This window comes from Pholcus phalangioides, unplaced genomic scaffold (genome assembly GCF_987345545.1).
Source record: "Pholcus phalangioides strain wild (caught in Gottingen) unplaced genomic scaffold, Ppha-v1.0 ptg000039l_1, whole genome shotgun sequence".
Taxonomy (NCBI): domain Eukaryota; kingdom Metazoa; phylum Arthropoda; class Arachnida; order Araneae; family Pholcidae; genus Pholcus; species Pholcus phalangioides.
The window spans coordinates 23,597,831-23,615,639 of NW_028301625.1; positions in this window are offsets into that span (position 1 = coordinate 23,597,831).

The window sequence follows — 17,809 nt, forward strand, 5'->3', positions numbered from 1 at the left end:
CTCAAGTCTTTTCTCATTCACGTCGTTTATTACACTGTGTGATATTGCCATAAAATTAAACTTCTACTGCATAAGAAGCACACAAATGCATGCAAAAGCAATGACTGATATTTAAATTTCTTTTTAATTAATAAGAAATACGCTTCATGGATTTCATTCATAATATATTACATCATAAATATGTATAGTAGGAAATCTCTTTTGTAATTCCAGAAAACTATCAAAGACATAATAGTATACAGAGTGTTTCACAAAGAGTGTTCGAAAAATTCTATGGTTGGTACTAAATTTAAATTGAAATAATGCAAAATGATCCTATGAATAGAACAAATCATAAAAAATGATTCTATGAATTGAGCAAATCATAGAAAATTATCTTAAACAAATCAAAGAAAATGATTAGTAAAGAATGAAGGAATCCAGCTTTGATAAATTCACTCACATGAAATGAAACTTAGAAGAAATTATAAAATTTAAAATTTTATACGGCCTCAAATTATAAAATGTCAATTGATAAAATTAGTATCTATTTATAGTACCAAAATGAAATTTTCCCGTGATATTTGAAGAAACATTCGCTAAGATATCGAGGATTAAAATTCCCAATTTTTTCCACTTTTTAGTTATATACACACATTTCTTTTCATACTTGATCATTTAAGAATGTGAAAATAACAAATATGAAGAATTTTGATCAGCGATGTCTCGACGAACTTTTACCCAAATATTATGAAGTAATCGTTTCGTTAATAAGCTGTATTTAATAAAAAAAAAAAGTATAATAAAACAAATTTTGCTGGCTGACATTTTCTTTCATTTAGAGCCATATAAAAAAAATCTAATTTTTTACATTTTTTCCCAATTTTCATCCAAACGATATCAGCTGGATTTCTCTCTTTCTAAGAACCATTTCTCATACTTTAAATGATTTTTAAAATCAACCATAAAATTTTTAACGTATTTCGGACACTCTTCATGAAAAACTCTTGCATAATTCACAATAAACTAATTCCAAAAATCGAACCAAAGTGAAAAATATCGAAAGTTTAATTCTGTGTGACTTAATACTTTGGCTTTGATTTAAAAATTGTAAATTTCATTACAACTGCAGAAAAAAATAAAAAAAATTTATTTCTCTGCATTTTTTTTTTATTTATTTATATCTTACTGAGTCTTTTTCTTTAGAATTATTGTTTTTTGAACTGTTGTTTTAAAACAAACTGTTGTGATGTAGGCCCCGGGTCAAGGCATGATTGCTTTCTCTTGTGAAAAATCGATTGCATATAGAGAAAGACTTGGAACAGATTTTTCTTGTATTTTTTTTTTTTGTTTTTCTTCTTGATATTTTCTTTAAGAAGAAACTTTCCTTTCGTGGTGGAAAGTTAACAAAGAAGAAAAGAAACACAAGAAAAACAAGAGGAAAAAAAAAAGCGCATGATGAAATAAAACCTCGAACGTTTGTCTCAATCGTAGCCAATTCAAGGAAATTTGATTTTGAGACTGTCTTGTCGGGGGAAAGAATTCACCGCCGAGAAATATTCCGTTAAATTGGAAGGAAAAAAATTTACTCGGAGGTAAAAACCGAGAAAAAAAAAACTTTTATTATTAATATATTTTTTTTATAAGAATTTCTGAAGGAATTATAAGTTCCCTCTTGAGATATAAAACTGGATAATTTGTTGCCTTTTAAAAAAATGGAATAAATAAATAAAAACTTGCCCAATTTATTGATAAATGGAATTCTCAATCATCGAGATAATTCTTCACTTTCATTTTAAAATTCGTTTTTCCCGTATTTTGCATTCAACTGATTGCATTCAATAGAGATATATTTATTCTGTGTTATACCGCATTAGAGAGGATGATATGTGTGAGATATCTTTACAGCTTATTAAGTTTTAGAGAGCGTTATTTCTTTCTCTACTATTGAAAAATTCCTGGATTACATATTACGTGGATGTTAAAGCAACATTTATTTCTATAAAAGTATTTTAAAATATTTCATATCATGTATCGAAAAATTCCATAAAAATGAGAAATGACTTATTTTCTGGGGTCTCATACCTTTTGACATGGTGAAAAGCTATGCTCAATATTAATATTAATAGAAATACTATTTAGCCATTGATTTATTTCAAAATTTTTACACACATTTTTAATTGCATATGATACCCTACGCTGAAATAAAATTTTACTTATATCTCTGATACTTGATTTTTTTTTTTTTTGGAAATTTTCAAAAAAATGCACCAAAAACAGCTTGCGCATGATAAAATAGAATGGCATCAATGTAATTGAACAAAAATTGATGCAAAGTATGTGTACATATATATATATATATATATATATATTCACACACACATACATATATAGTATGATAAAATACAAGAGAAATGAGATAAAAAATGAAGAGCTAGCGAAAAAAGTATCTTTTTGAATGACAAAAGCTCTAGTGCTACTCACTTGTTCTTTCAAAAAAATATATATACAAAAAGAAGAATTATTTAAAAAAAAACGGAAAACAAAATTGAATTTTATGAGAGTAAAATAGAACCTATGCAGTGGGTCGTCATCGGGGGAACCCCATGCATGGTTCGAAAAGTGTAAGAGTTTCTGAAGGGCGGAATCTATAGATTCGGACACATTTGTAATAATAAACAGGAATTCAATACAGCGCTCCTCAATCTTTTCAAAGCTGCATCTGGCAACAGTATTCCAACCACCTTCTTCAACGACATTTTAAAAAACTTCTCCTCCAAATAACAAGATGGTCTTCCCCCACTCATAAGGTATGTCCGGTGATTTTTGACTACATTTTTGGATTTTTTAATTTATTTTTGACTTTTTTCATAATCTTTGTAAAATATTCCCTGTAATTATTTTATTCCTGTAACTTTGTATATATTTTTGTCATGCTTCTTCGAGCTTATAATCTGAAGCTCTGTATATATCTTTTAAATATTGTATTTTTTAACATTTTTCCATTGTCTTTTTTTCGTCCAACATGTTTTTGAGAAGGCAGGCGTCGGCGAACAACGGTTGGTATTTTTAATACAATTAGGCATAGCCACCCTTCAGAAACGAGTACACTTTTCGAACCATGCATGGGGATTCCCCCGATGACACGTGACCCACTATTTCACTTTCATAAAATTCAATTGTGTTTTCCTTTTTCTTAAAATAATTCTTTTTTTGTGTATATATATATAAAGCACAGGGCGTCCTTTAATTAAAAGGCTCTATTTTAAAGTAGCCTAAAGACGAAACCAGTCATCAGAAAATTGTGAAATTTTGTGGAGGACTTCATGAAGTGATGGGGCTTTGTTTCATCTGGGAAAAATTAGTTGCACATGTCACCACCAGAGGGCATTTTATTAAGATATGGAACATTTAGGCAAACGTTTACAATTTTCGCAATTGTTAAACATTTTTAAAATTGTTACTGCAAGAAAACATGTTCCATATGATGGCCATCATTTTCAGATACCATGTGAAATCGCAAGATGGCAGGTTCCACAACTGACCGAAGTGTGTGCGAGGAAATGTTCAGCACTTGGCGAGAAATGCTGCCTTTAAGGTCGGGTAAAGATGTTGGATTGTCACGACTTACCAGACGTTTAAAAATCGCATGGATGAAGGTCCGGGGATCGGAGAGTCCATATATTAGAGAAGCGCCGGCTGATGATACATTCTTCTGTAAAATGTGTTTTAAGAACATTCTTAGCATACACTGCAATGTGTGGAAGAGCTCCGTCTTGCATAAAGATTGTGTCTGCAAGTCAGTGACGTACTTACAGAGTCGAAACAATTTCGTTCTGTAACAGCAATGCATATCGCTTCCCGGTGATCAAACATGTGACTGGACCTGTAGAACGTAACTTTTCGTAGAAGTAGGGACCGAGAATAAATGATGCAGTGAATCCACACTATACCGTCACATTTGGTGAATGCAATGGAACCTCTAAGATAGCATGCAGATTTTCTGGTTCCCAAATTCGGCAGTTGTGAGTATTTACTGCACCATCCAAGTGAAAATGCGCGTCGTCTGTCCAGAGGATATTGCAAGGCCATTTTGAATCGACCTCAACCCGAGCTAAAAACTGCAGTGAGAACCGGAGTCGAGCGTGATAAGACTTGGACCCATGTGGAAGCAACCGCTGCACAAGTGAATGTTTGTACGGATAATATCGGAGGATATTCTGCATGATCGTATGGACAGTTGAACGTGGCCTATCCGATGCCTGTGCTACACTCCTGACACTAGTGCTAACACGAGAATTCGAAGCTCTTCTACTTGAAGCGGAACCTCCTATACTGCGTCTGTAGAAATGTGTTTTGTTCCTCTTCCAGGTCGAACAGCCAACGATAATGCGGTTTTAAATTTCGTTATCATACTCCGAAGGTTTTTAACATTCATTGGACCTTTTTAAATCCTCTTCCAAGTCCGATATTTCCGTACAACTGTTACTGGGAAATTGCTGTTTTCGTAAAATAATTTTACCAACAAAGTGCGATCTCGTAAACTTATAGTTGTTGTGAGCAGCAAACACATTGAGAAACAAGATCTCCGCGAATGTTTCTAGGTTTTATAACAGCTGCTACGTGACATCACATAAATTTACATGGTTACTACTTGTATTCAAAGTGAAACGCCCTCTGGTGGTGGCATGTGCAACTACTTTTTCCCTCTGAAACAAATTCCCATCACTTCATGAAGTCCTCCACAAAATTTCACACTTTTCTGATGAATGGTTTCGCCTGTAGGCTACTTTAAAATAGGGTCTTTTAATTACGTACGCCATGCATATATAAAGGAAAATCTTCAGTTCATGAAATGAGGCAAAAGATTGAAATTACAAACAATCTTATTTAAAATTGAATTTCAAATTTCAAATATTAAAATTCCAGCAATTTGAAATTTAATTTTAAATACGATTGAGTCAATATAAAATCTCAATCTTTTGCTTTCTTTTCATGAACTGAATAGTTTCATTTATATATATGTACTTTTAATCAATATTTTTATTCAATTACATTGATGTCATATTATTTTATCATGCGTGCACGATGTTTTGGATAGATTGTTTTGAAAACTTACAAAAACTTAAGTGTTAGGGATATGTAAAAATTTATACCGGCATAGGATTGCAAAAACAATCAAAAATATGTGTAAAAAATTTGAAATAAATCAATGCTTAAATAGTATTTTTTACTAGGGAATAGTTTTTTACTAGGGAATAGTTTTTTACTAGGGAATAGTTTTTCACCATGTTAAAATTTACGAGACCTCTAAACCCATTAATATTTCTCTTCTCATACACACCAACGTACTCGAGTCTTAATACGTAAAACACTATGTGAAATTAAATATTAGAATACGAAACATCAATTTTCTTTAAATTTCCATCGCGGAATAAATTTTTAAGAACTATTAGTTGTGACATAAGCTTATTACATCGAATTTTAAAATGATTTTGATGGTTTAAGAGGAAAAGAGAGAGAGAAATAGAAAAATATGAATGTTTACTTAATTCTAAAAATTTTATTTTCTCTTCAACTTCATATAATAAAACTTATTTGCATACTGCATTTAAATATAAAGTTTCTGAACTTAATATCTGTACATCGAAATAGTTGAATTTTTCCTCATTTATATTTGTTTTGCCTTTTTCTTTTTCTTTTTTTTTGTTCAAATTGCCTTTAACATGTGACTATTTACCTAAGGACTTACAAAAACAGTCTGTACTTGTGAAAATACCTTACTCCTATACCTTTGGTCGTATTCTACAAAACTAATAAAGTTTCTCTTCAACTTGAATTTTCAAGAGCAAATTTCTTTCCTTTTTGTTCCTTTTGATTTCAATTTCGTTTGAATTTTTTTTCCCTTTCCTACGGAAAACAAACAATATGCTCTTTAATTGGGCTGGAAAATTCAACATTAATATGAATTACGGGGAAATTTGTTGGGAAAGAAAAATAACTATTTTTTTTTTACATTTTGAAAGTGTGTGTTTACTACGAACTATTAAAAGGTGGTTGAAACACTTTTTAAGCAAACTTTCATCTTATTCAATTTTTTTTTTCCCGGATGTTTGAGCCATGTTGTACGATTATTATATTTTGTCTTTGGTCCTACTGTTTTTTGCAATATAGGAATGAAATTCATCGCCGTGACGGAAAGTAAGATTCCTGGATATTATTTATTCGATGCACATAAAGCATAGTTATGCAAATACAAACACAAAAGCCACCACAGGCAAAACGGCAATGAGGTGGCTGAAAAACATGCCCATAAAAAAATGGATGTTAATTATAACCAAAATATAGCAACTCAATATAAAAGCATATATCACGAAAGAAAAAAACTAATCACATTAATACTATATAATGCACTGCAGATTAAAAAGATAACGGTTGCCTTAATCTACGAATGGATAGCTTCTCGATTTATCCCACCATATTTATCGTACTTCTTTTTAAACGTGTCAATTGTGTTAGAATTCACGACCCCCGGAGGTAAGCTATTCCATTTATTAACAACTCCTATTAGACAATTACTCCCTGCTACACCACAACCTAGAATTGTCTCTTACTAAACGATACTGGTGTCCCCTTGTCGAAACAGTTGATTGACGGTGTATTAATAACTCCTATTCATCCCGCTGATAATTTTAAACACTTCGATCATATCTCCTCGACACTTGCGGTCTTCCAATGCAAAAATATTCCAGAGATCGAGTCTTTTTCCATAACTCAAGCTTTGTGTACCGACAAAAGCACGCATAGCTCTTTTCTGCAACCCTTCACCCTAGTCTATGTCCCTCTGTAACCATTAAGTTCTCCAAAACCTTATGGCATACTCCAGTCTAGGACGAACTAAGCCTCGGAAAAACGGAAGAATGACGCGAATAGAAAAAAACGAATAGAATGAAACCGAGTATATTCTATTCATTTTTTTGACAGCCGCTGAACAATGTTCAGAAAGCCTAAGCCGCTCGTCAATGAAAATCCCCGAATCGGTGAAACAGTTGCATCCGGGATAGTACTACCATTCTCAACTGGTACGGGAAACGTGGATAGCTCGAACCAAAATGAGCAGCTATGCACTTATCAACACTAAAGGTCAATACTCCATTCATTAGTCCTTGCTGAAATCATATTGAAGTTCTTCTGGAGCATCTTCCTATCGCTTGGATTTTACCGATATACTTATGTTGTATAATAAATCCCCATTAGGGCATAATATGTTGAATTGGAAAACTTTGACTGTCTCACTGTTATATCGTGCTATAGAGCTATTTCTTATACTTTCTTTCTAATGACTAATCGTAACCTTAATTACTTTCATTAAATTGACCTCATTCGCTTTATTGCAGTTGAACGTAATGAATTTTGATAAAAACCAATACTCCGAAAATTACATGGCCGCCTTCAGACTCAATAGGAAATCGCGTACAATAACTATTCGGTTATGAGATGATGTTAGATAATGTTAAAAAGTTTCCTGAAAATGGTAAAATTTTCCTCCACGTTTTTACAAGTGCAAAAGAATACCCCTCTTAAGAATAATTACGGGCAAATGTATTAAGTAAGAAATACAATGTGTTTAAACATGCTCCATATGTTATTACTAAACACAATTGTGTTGGAACTTACGAATTCCCAAAAATAATTAAAATAGGTATTCTTAGGTAATAATAAATATGTTATTCCCCAAGGAGAAAACTAAACTTTGTTACCTTCTAGATACAGTGGAACCTCTCCCCTAACGGACACTTTTCTGATCCCGGGTCCTGTGGAATAAGGCTTTAATGCATTTCACTGCCCGTTAGTGGACAGTAAAATCTGGCAAACCATAATTTTTTTCCAAAATTTTTGGTCATAAACCGAGTATTTATCCTATTCAACTAAGATAATGCTTAATCACAACTCGTATTGCTAAATATGATAAATCGTCAATTAATTACTTAAATAATTGATTATAGTTATGGTCCGGATGGTGGAAGCTAATATTAATGTTGGCTTTGTTTATTGATACGTGTGAAGAAAGAACATTTACAAGACTGATAATGTTTTCATCTTCTTTTCACACTTATTTTAATTTCATTTCATTTTTATTGCAAAATATGTGTAGTGCATGTATCATGTACGAGTAAAAATAATTAATTGACTTAATGAAGAGAAGAACGGTTATATATAAATTTTTCCATATTAATCAGACTGTCCTGAACATTATTTGGGAATTACGCATAATCGTCGGTGAAAGTCAGAAATGTAGTGAAATTCAAGTTATCAATGAAGTATAGTAATTGATATATTTTTTTTTTTTATCGAGACAATTGGTGAATTATGCATATCCACTAGTGTATCACTTTTACAGTAACATACACACCAATTGAGACCGGCGCCAAACGTCATATAAATAGGAAAGAAGTATAAACGAACTCCCACTGTATATCGTACCTCCCCATTAACGGACACTCCTTGTTAGCGGACAAAATTTTAGCTGTCCCATGGGTGTCTGTTATCGAGAGGTTTTAATGTATCAAGATTTTTCTCTGCTAATTAAGACTATCGCATATGATACATGTATACAGGGTGATTCTATAATTCTCCTAGCCGCTTTTTATTGGCAAACCGTTGAACCTGTAAGCATACTTTCAATTGGAAAAAAGTATCTAAGTAATATGTAGAACTCAGATGCGTCATTCATGCTTCAAGGGTGTGTATAGTTATTAAAATATGAAAATTTGCTTTTCATACGGACACTCTGTCCTCAAAAACCCAATTAGAAAATTATTACCCTGTCTCTCCTGAGCCCAAAAAAACACGGTTCCAAGTGCAATATTCGCTGACATATTTTAATTCAAAAATTTGAAAAAATGCGGGAATAAACCACTTAAATGAGGGAAAGAAGTGTTGTTCATTAGTTTATTTGATTCTTAAAGGCCTGTCCCACGAGAACTTGCTTGGGTACGCAGGGTCAGATAATTAAAGTAAAAGATAATAAAAGTCTTTGTTGGACAAACCGCAAAAACCACAGCCGGCATGAAGGTAATGCCGTACTTGTTCGCACATTTCAAAGGAAGACGCTCGTTCCGTCGCCTTTGTATTGAAAGCCATAAAAATTATTGCTTCCCCGAGGCCCGAGACGACCGCGGATCCTGACAAAGACTTTTATTGTCTTTAACTTTAATTATCTTACCCTGCGTCCCCAAGCAAGTTCTCGTGGGACAGGCCTTTTAACCTCATTTTCTCTGATTTTCGAATTCAAAAAAAAAATCCACGGTTTTAAGTGCAATATTGGCTGAAGTATTTGTACTCAGGAATCTGAAAAAATTTCGAAACGAACGCATAAACGAAGGCAAGAAGCGTTGTCTGTTAGTGTATGCTGTTTTTTCCAAATTTTTATCGATTTTTGAATTCAAATTGCTCCGTGGATATTGCACTTGGAATTGTATTCTGTGTGTGTGTGTGTCCTCAGAAGAGACAGGGCAAGAACTTTCTAATTGGGTTTTTTAGGACAGAGTGTCCTAAAAGTAATTTGAGTTCTACACATTATTTCGATACTTTTTCTAACTGGATCAACGGTTCGTCAGTAAAATGCGTCGAGGGAATATGGAGTTACCCTGTATATAAATGTGGAAAACGAAGAGTTGTGGGTTTATATATATGCATTCCAGAAGCTATTCTGAGGATTAATGCAGATATCCCACACTGACTCGCTTGTGTAATTCAATTCAGGTAGTCATCGACACGGTTAAAATACCTCTAACCAATACTGATTTTTCATGATTCGCCCATCCTAAAACGTAATAGCGCAGCTTGGCCTAGATGGTCCTTGCACCAATAAAATCAAAATCCAATCTGAAACAAAGATCTTTCTGCATATATATAGTCCCCCGATTGAAATCACGATGAAAATTTCATAAGATCACCAATCAAGTGCTTAGCAGAACAACTTCGGGCGCTGTAGTGGTCGAGTGCTCATAATGACGGGCTCACATCGCCAGAACCCGGGTTCGAACCCCATCGTCGCCACAGTGGTGGTCCGCAGAAGTGGATTTTCTGTGGTTTCCAAATTCGAAGAGCAAATGCGGGCCGATCTCTCCGTTAAAAAGTGTCGCCACAAAGAGCAACAGGCCCAGAGCGGTAGAATTATTTCAATCATTGCACTTCACTCATACTTGGAAAAAATTGACGGCAGATGGCAGCACTATATATAACGACTTTTACATAGAAATAAACTGTACATGTTAGGTTCACAACACGCACACGCACATTCCAACGTGTAGCGATTCGTTAGAAGTTCCACAGAGGAATATGGATGAGGTGCACGTGTGTGGTTTAGTAGTACCAGACCAACTTCGGGTATATTAACAGATCAGATGGGTGTATGAACTTCGATACAATACTAATACATGTAAAATGTAGTTCAGTATTGGTTGTAAACGACAGATTCTGATACACAATAGATAATTTAAACAGGGTGTTTCGCAACTATACCGCCAAAATGAGAGGGGTAGTGATACTACCACATCAACACAAACAATATTTCCAACAGATACCAGAGTCCCGAGCCATTTATTCGGGAGATACATACATAACCCCGCTTCAGAAGTCGCCAAAATATGGCAACCTTCCTCACATCATGACAGGAATTTCTTCTTCCCAGCCACAGGCAAAAATATTGTCCGGTCTGGGAGGGAAAACATGTTTTTTTCCTCACTCCCAGGGTTACTTTAGGACTTTTTTCTCCTGTTTCTGGAGCCAATAGCTCAACTACCATTTTTATAGGCGCTGGAAACAAAAGTCATTCGGGACCTTAGGTTCTATTGGAAAGAATGCTTGACTTTACGTGTACTATCACTGCTTTCATTTCGGTGGTGGAGAGTCCTGGGTCACCCTGTTGTCGTTTATACACAGATTTTGAGGATTTGCAGTATAATACAGGCGATTCCAGAAAATGTTAATGAATCCTAAATTCTCTGTGACGTTTTTGAATTGTGAGTAGGCTGCCTGTGAAATTCCCCAATTAACTTGATTCCTTAATCCCTTGCATGCTCAAAAATTTTATTCAAGCATTTCTTACCATGCGCAACCAATGTTCCGCGGGCCAAATGCGGCCCTCGGAGTCATCTGATGTTGCCCGCGACCTCAAACTTAATTTTATAAAAATTAACCAAGCATATATAGTTTTAGATCACTTAAGTCAACCGTGGTGTAGTTCCACATCCCTCAAGTAGCCCGCAACACACTCCCAGTTCACCTAAGTGCCCTGCGGCAGATTTCCCGATAACTTAACTAACCCGTGACACGTTTACTGATCAATTGAGCGACCCGCGACAAAGTTCTAGAGTACTTAAGTGGCTCGCGGCACATTTTCAGATCACTTAATTGTCCCACAGCACGGTTTCAGATCACTTGAGAGACCTACGGATCACTCAAATGACCCGCGTAACATTTACAGATACATTAAGTGGAATCGATTCCATGTACACAGACATCGAAGACATATCAGTGTCATTCAACGTTTGTCACGTGATTTTAAAGAGAAAAAAAAATTCAAGTATTTTCCCAGACATTATAAAAATATTGAAAGATTGATGAAACGCCGTCATCACATCAATATTTTAAGAAGTCTATAGTTTCTGTATTTTCTAGTCACTTTAAATAACGTTATTATTGCTTTCTCTCTCCACCTTTTTAAAGGTGATTTTTATGGCGAGAGAAAAATAAGACATAGAATATAAAAAGGGTAAAGGAAAGAAAACTCCTGATAGTATTTTTTTTTTCTTTTTGTTCGTTATTTTTTTCTATCGCTCTTCTTCTAGTTGGTCGAGTGAATAATTAAGAAGTTTGTAGCCGGACGTGCCAAGCACTAAGATTGTTACCGAGATGGAGAAATAAATATACAATAACGGTCATGGATCTCCTGCGCAGGGAAAGCGCAGGGAAGGGAAATGAAAAGAATCCCTTGAGATAAGGAATGATGAGGTAAGTGCTAAAGGTGCAAACAAAACGTGATTTTCTTTCTCTCAAAGCTATAAAACAGCAACACAAAGATTAATACGAAACGGACGCTACAAACATTCTACAAACTACTTTATGCCAGCAAAGCCCGGCTGCCATTCATTCCAGCCAATGCCTACTTCCTTTATTTATTATTATTGCCATTATTTTGAAGCGAAAAATTGCACTTTACAAGTTGGTTCTTTTTGAATAATATACTTTGCGATACCGTTGTTATTCTAGTACATAATACAATCGAGCCCGGATACGAGGAAGTCACAAGGGAACGTGGAAAAAATTCGTAATATCCGTTATAACCGATGCACGATAAATACTCGAGTTTTAATCCTTTATTTGGCCGTGTTGCTTTCAAAAGCGGTATGAGTTTCTCATATTTTTCAAATAAAGACGTATATTTTGAGCTCATTTCGGCATTGATGCTTCTAAGTAACTCCTAAGCATTTGATTTTTATTAGTGGGCTGTAAATGAAGTCTCTATAATTATCAACAGAATGTGGCTCAAAGGTACATGTCTCCTATTTCTTGGCAAGCCAAGTAAAAACGATTTTTGACATTTACATTTTGAGGGAAATGCCATGTATGGAGGAGACATATTGCTGTGTATTATTTAACAATGATAGAAAAGTAAGCGGACAAAGAATAAATGATCCTTCTAACTATTCAAATTCATGTAAGGCCCGAGAATTACATTATAAAAGGTCTTTTACAGAACTTGAAAAAAAACAAACAATAGGTTACATTCATTATTAGGTACAACATTATTGGTTACATTCACTCCAATGTAACCGATACGCTTATTAAATGCAAATGCAACCGATGAGTTTATTGATTGTATTCTTCAAGTTTTATAAAATCACTTTTACAAAACTTTTATAGTGTAATCCCGGCACAAGTTGCCCTTTTTAAGTTTTATAAAACAACTTTTCTAAAACTTTTGTTGTGTAGTGCCAGCCTAAATCGTATAAATACAGTGTGTTCCCTGAAATGAAACATCCCATATTTTTTTTTAATATTGACAATAATATCTTTTGTTATGTAATAGCCTCATTTGCTTTATATAGCCCCTCAAAATTTTTCTTCTCTGAATGTTTGAATACTTGCCAATCACAGGACTAATGAAAGAAATATACTTATAATATACAGCGTTTCTCAACTTATGGTCCACGGAATGGAGATGATCCTCAGATAGCCTTGGGAATTTGATTATAATTAAGATGAGAATTATTCACGTGTGGCTTAAATATTAACGGTATTCATATAAAAGTTTGACTAAAATATTAAACCCCCCTATATATTGAAATTCAGTAGCTCTCAAAGTCTACATAGCGGCTCTTTAGGGGAGTCGCAAACTTGTGCCATAGGCAAGCTGTCGATATCGGCGTTTGCGCTTGTTCAGTGTTTTGAAGTAATCCTTTACTATGGGAATATTATTATCCAATTAGAAAAATGTTTCCCAGACCTCCTGTGATGCCAACAAAAAAATGTTCACGTTTCCAAGTACAATATTTGCTGAGATATTTTAATTCGAAAACAGAAAAAGGGGGAATAAACAGTAAAAAGTACCAGAGAACGCTCCTTTCCCTCAATTATGTTGTTCTTTCCCCCTTTTTTCGCTGATTTTTTGAATTCAAATATCTCAGCAAATATTGGAAACATGGAAATTTTTTTGTTGGCATCAAGAAAGACAGAGCAACAACTTTCTAATTGGAAGTCATAGGAAAGGGGGGGAACCGTTTAAATACTTAAATTTTGTTACTTATCTTTTTTTTTACATTTGAGCGGTATTTAAATATTTAAAATGATGGGTGACGACATCATTTGAAACATTTTTTGCAATTGTCTCCAAAACCAACGATTCGGCAAATAGCCATTGGACAACGATAAGAGTGGACACCCTGTATATGGTGGTGTTAAAACATCAATTCTAACGGATTGTCATATTTATATTGGATATAACGACAGAAGTTGTCGGCAAGAGAGAGAGAGAATGGAACTTTTTTCATGTTAAGTAAGTTAATTAAGTACCATAAAAATCAGAAATTCTCTTTCAAAAACAAAATCAGATTGGTTTTTGGTATTGCAAATTCACTGAGACGGAAAAAATTCGTTATAACTCTACGTGGTATCCGGTCTCGTTCTAAGCGGGTCCGATTGTATTCCTGCCTCAAACACAAAATTTTGTTTTACGTTTTACGTATCGTTCAACAATGAATATACACGCATTCTTAAATTTTTCGATGATTTTATTTTTGTTTAACATTTAACGTTGTATCATATGGAATTCCTTTGAACGTTTTCCGTTTTCTTTAAACGACTCTAATACATTTTTAGAGAAAGCAACTTCCATTCACTCTCTTTTTCGACAAGAATATATTGACTGAAGGATGTTGGTCGTTGTTTACGGAAGGTCGTTAATCTTTATTGTGACACAGTAAAAGTGTAAGTATGTTTTTAAGGATCACTGTTTCCGCGGAATTGGTACGTCGTTTGTAATTAGTTTCTAATAAATTTCTTGACTGAGAGGCATTTTCTTACACTAAGTGGAGAGCGTTGGATCAATTTAAGAAAACACTTTTCTCGAAAAATTCGATCGACTTTTACGTCGATTGTTCCGTCTCGTACAAGTATCGTACAGTAAATTTGAAGCTTTTCTCGGTTTTCTCCAATTTTTGCAACGCTCTCTTTCCGAGAGGTGACAACGGCAACTAAGAAAACAACTTTGATGTTGAAATTAGTCGTTGGAAATACTTCGAGAACTACATTTTCAATTTAGATGTGTTAAAGTTGCATAAATGACTGGTAGTTACGATTTTTCGCAAGCAGCATAGTTGTAATCATATTATCTTAGGTATCTAAAAACTTTCGAGTCGTATTTGTTAGGATTTCAAACCCTTGAAGCACTTATTTTGTCGGAAGAGTCCGTGTCTTTAAAGAACCCTAGTTTAAAAAAAATTGGCGCTTCTTGTTATCACACTTGTTTTATTCCTTTTATTACGAAAAATACTTGAAACAACGTATATATCAATTCATTTCCAGCTGAAACATAATTTTTTTTTTCACTTTCTCGTATTTCATTCAAAACAAATATAATCTTTTTTTTTATGAAAAACGTTCCTTGAATTAGAATTCTAAACTAATACTATAATATCTAAAATATTGAATTCTATTGTATATGAATGGGAATGTACGTCCAAAATTATGCATACATGAGTACAAATAGTAAAATAATGGAAATACGAGTATTATCGTTGGATCTACGGTACATGTACGGTATATAATATATGTTTTTATCTGTGTACAATGGATACTGCATCCAGCTGAAAGCTAAAAGGATATTATATTAAAAGCGTTGTCCTTTGAAGATTGCTTTTTCTGTATATTATTATTCTGGTCTCAATAGAATAAGACGTACATGATAAGACGTCGCTTTTCTGGAAAACATCCTACTATCTTCTCTTTTTTTATGGTGGACGATAGTATACTGTATTTCGTGTAAGAAAAAAATGAAAATATTTTATTCCTCATCTCTGAAGAAGCATGATAACATATCCACACGTGGGAATGTATTGATGTCAGCAATTCCCGTGAGAAATTCTTGAAATGAAGAGAGTTTTGCTCTAGGTAGCAATATGTAAACACGTTTCATGTTTTAATACTGAATTTTCATTCTCATATTGCGTTAATCATCATTCCGTTTGTTTATTTATTTGTATTTTATTGTTTTTCTGTTCTCTTGTCCATCTCTATAATTAGGCAATGCATGCCTGTTGAGATGTGTACAAATAAATAAATAACTGAATCATTTAAAATTATATTCCCAACTGTAGCGATTCACAGCAAAAAATGTTAAAATATAATTTCCCATGTAACCTTAAAATTTAAAGTAAAATCTCAATATTTTTTGAATCTAAATAAATCAAATGACAGAAATGTAACTAGAAAAATTATTTTTGCAATTGGTTTTAAATAACTAAATGCTCGTCGCTTCATAGCTTGTGATATATAAAACCTTTAGAGAATTGAATTTACACAGATTTAAAACCATTTAAATATTCTCTAAAGCTTTCTCAAAACTAGAAAAGAATAGTGATTGAAAATAACTTTTTATGAAAATCAAATTATCACTTCTCTCATTATAAGTTAACAACGTAGAAAATTGTTTGTCGCCAAATTTACGAACCAATTATCGCCTAGAGGTCAGAGTCCAGAGGATTATAAAAGTCATCAAAGAAAATTATCCGCTGGAATTGTTTTTTATCGTTAACAAATCTCTCGAGATATCGGTAATAAAGGTATTTTTCGAATAACCTCGACTTCCCACACACATTCACAGTATCAAGAATACCTGATGAAGATTATGTTTCTAATGATAATTTTCTCGGAATACCGACAAAACCGTAAAAGACGTAAAAATTAAAGAAAAAGAAACGTTTGAATTTGAAACATCATAAGCCTTAGGGAAAATAAGTAAATAAAACGCAGAAGCTTTAAAATGATTTCAGAGCTTGTGTTTGAGTTTTGTTTTTTTTTTTTCTTAAGAAAACAGCATCGCTTCAAACGAAAGAATTTGTGTGGTTACACAGGTAAGAAAAAATAATGAAAGAAATATATAAAGCTCTTATATTGTTCCTTCGTAATTTTACCTTCTATGAAAAAAAATAATAACACGACGTCGGTAGAAATGCGAAATAACTTTCCCCTGAAGGCATTGCAATAAAAAAAAACCATATGCATATTAAATCAGAGATATTTAAATATTTTTAATGCTCGGTTTTTTTTTCACTATTATATTCATATTAGACATTTTGTGTGGTTAAGAAAGGGATTTCAGTATGTTTGATTAGTAAAAAAATTATTGCAAATACATTTTTTTTTAAATAACTATCGTAGATCAAGGAATCTTCATTCAGTCTTTTTTGTTTGTATTCCAGCATTTAATTTGATTAATGGAAACCTAGTTGTTTAAATAAATCTGTTCATTTACTCAATTGAATTTGTATGTATGTGAACATTGATGATAGTTGAGACTTCGATGTTAATCTTTTACTCAAAATAAAGACGTTGTTGTTGTCTTTAAACACCGGCTGAATCTGATCAGTACAAATTGAAAATAGTTACCATATATTCAAGTAGAGTGCCCGAGTGGCGCAATGGTAACATGTCCGTCTTTCATAATGAAGGTTGCCATCATGGTCCACGGGTTCGAATCTGGGCATAGAACGTCAGAAAGATTTTCTTTACCTACCCAGCCAGGGTCGATGTTATTAAAGGACGGAAATGGCTAACTTCACAGTTCTACTTGTGAAGTTCTAACTTCACAGTTCCTTTATCGTCTTCGCCGTCGTGGGGAACGGACGTGCTATTATCGCGCTCCGCTCACCGACACGCCAGTGCGCCATTTTGTGTCTTTCTTTGTGTTTTTCTTCGTTCTCGTGAGTTTTACTTAGCGTGTTGTTTATTGTTGGGTCATATTCTGCGGTGATTTTCTTTTTTTTTTTTAGCGCACGTTGGATTGTGAGATAAGTGGTTTTTTTTTTTTTATATTGCTCTCATTTTTTTTTAAATTTTCGTTGTGTATTTTCGATCGACTTATATTTATTTTTCTCGTTCGCATTTCATTTTCGTTGTTTTTTCGCCAGGTTCGGTCGCTTCTTTGATATAAGTTCGTAGGTTTTTGGACGTTAGTGTTAGCAAACAGTGTATACTTTTTCCCGGGTACTCTCAATAACGCTGTTTTCCTTCCATTTGGGCCTATTGTTGTAGTGTTAGTGTTTGA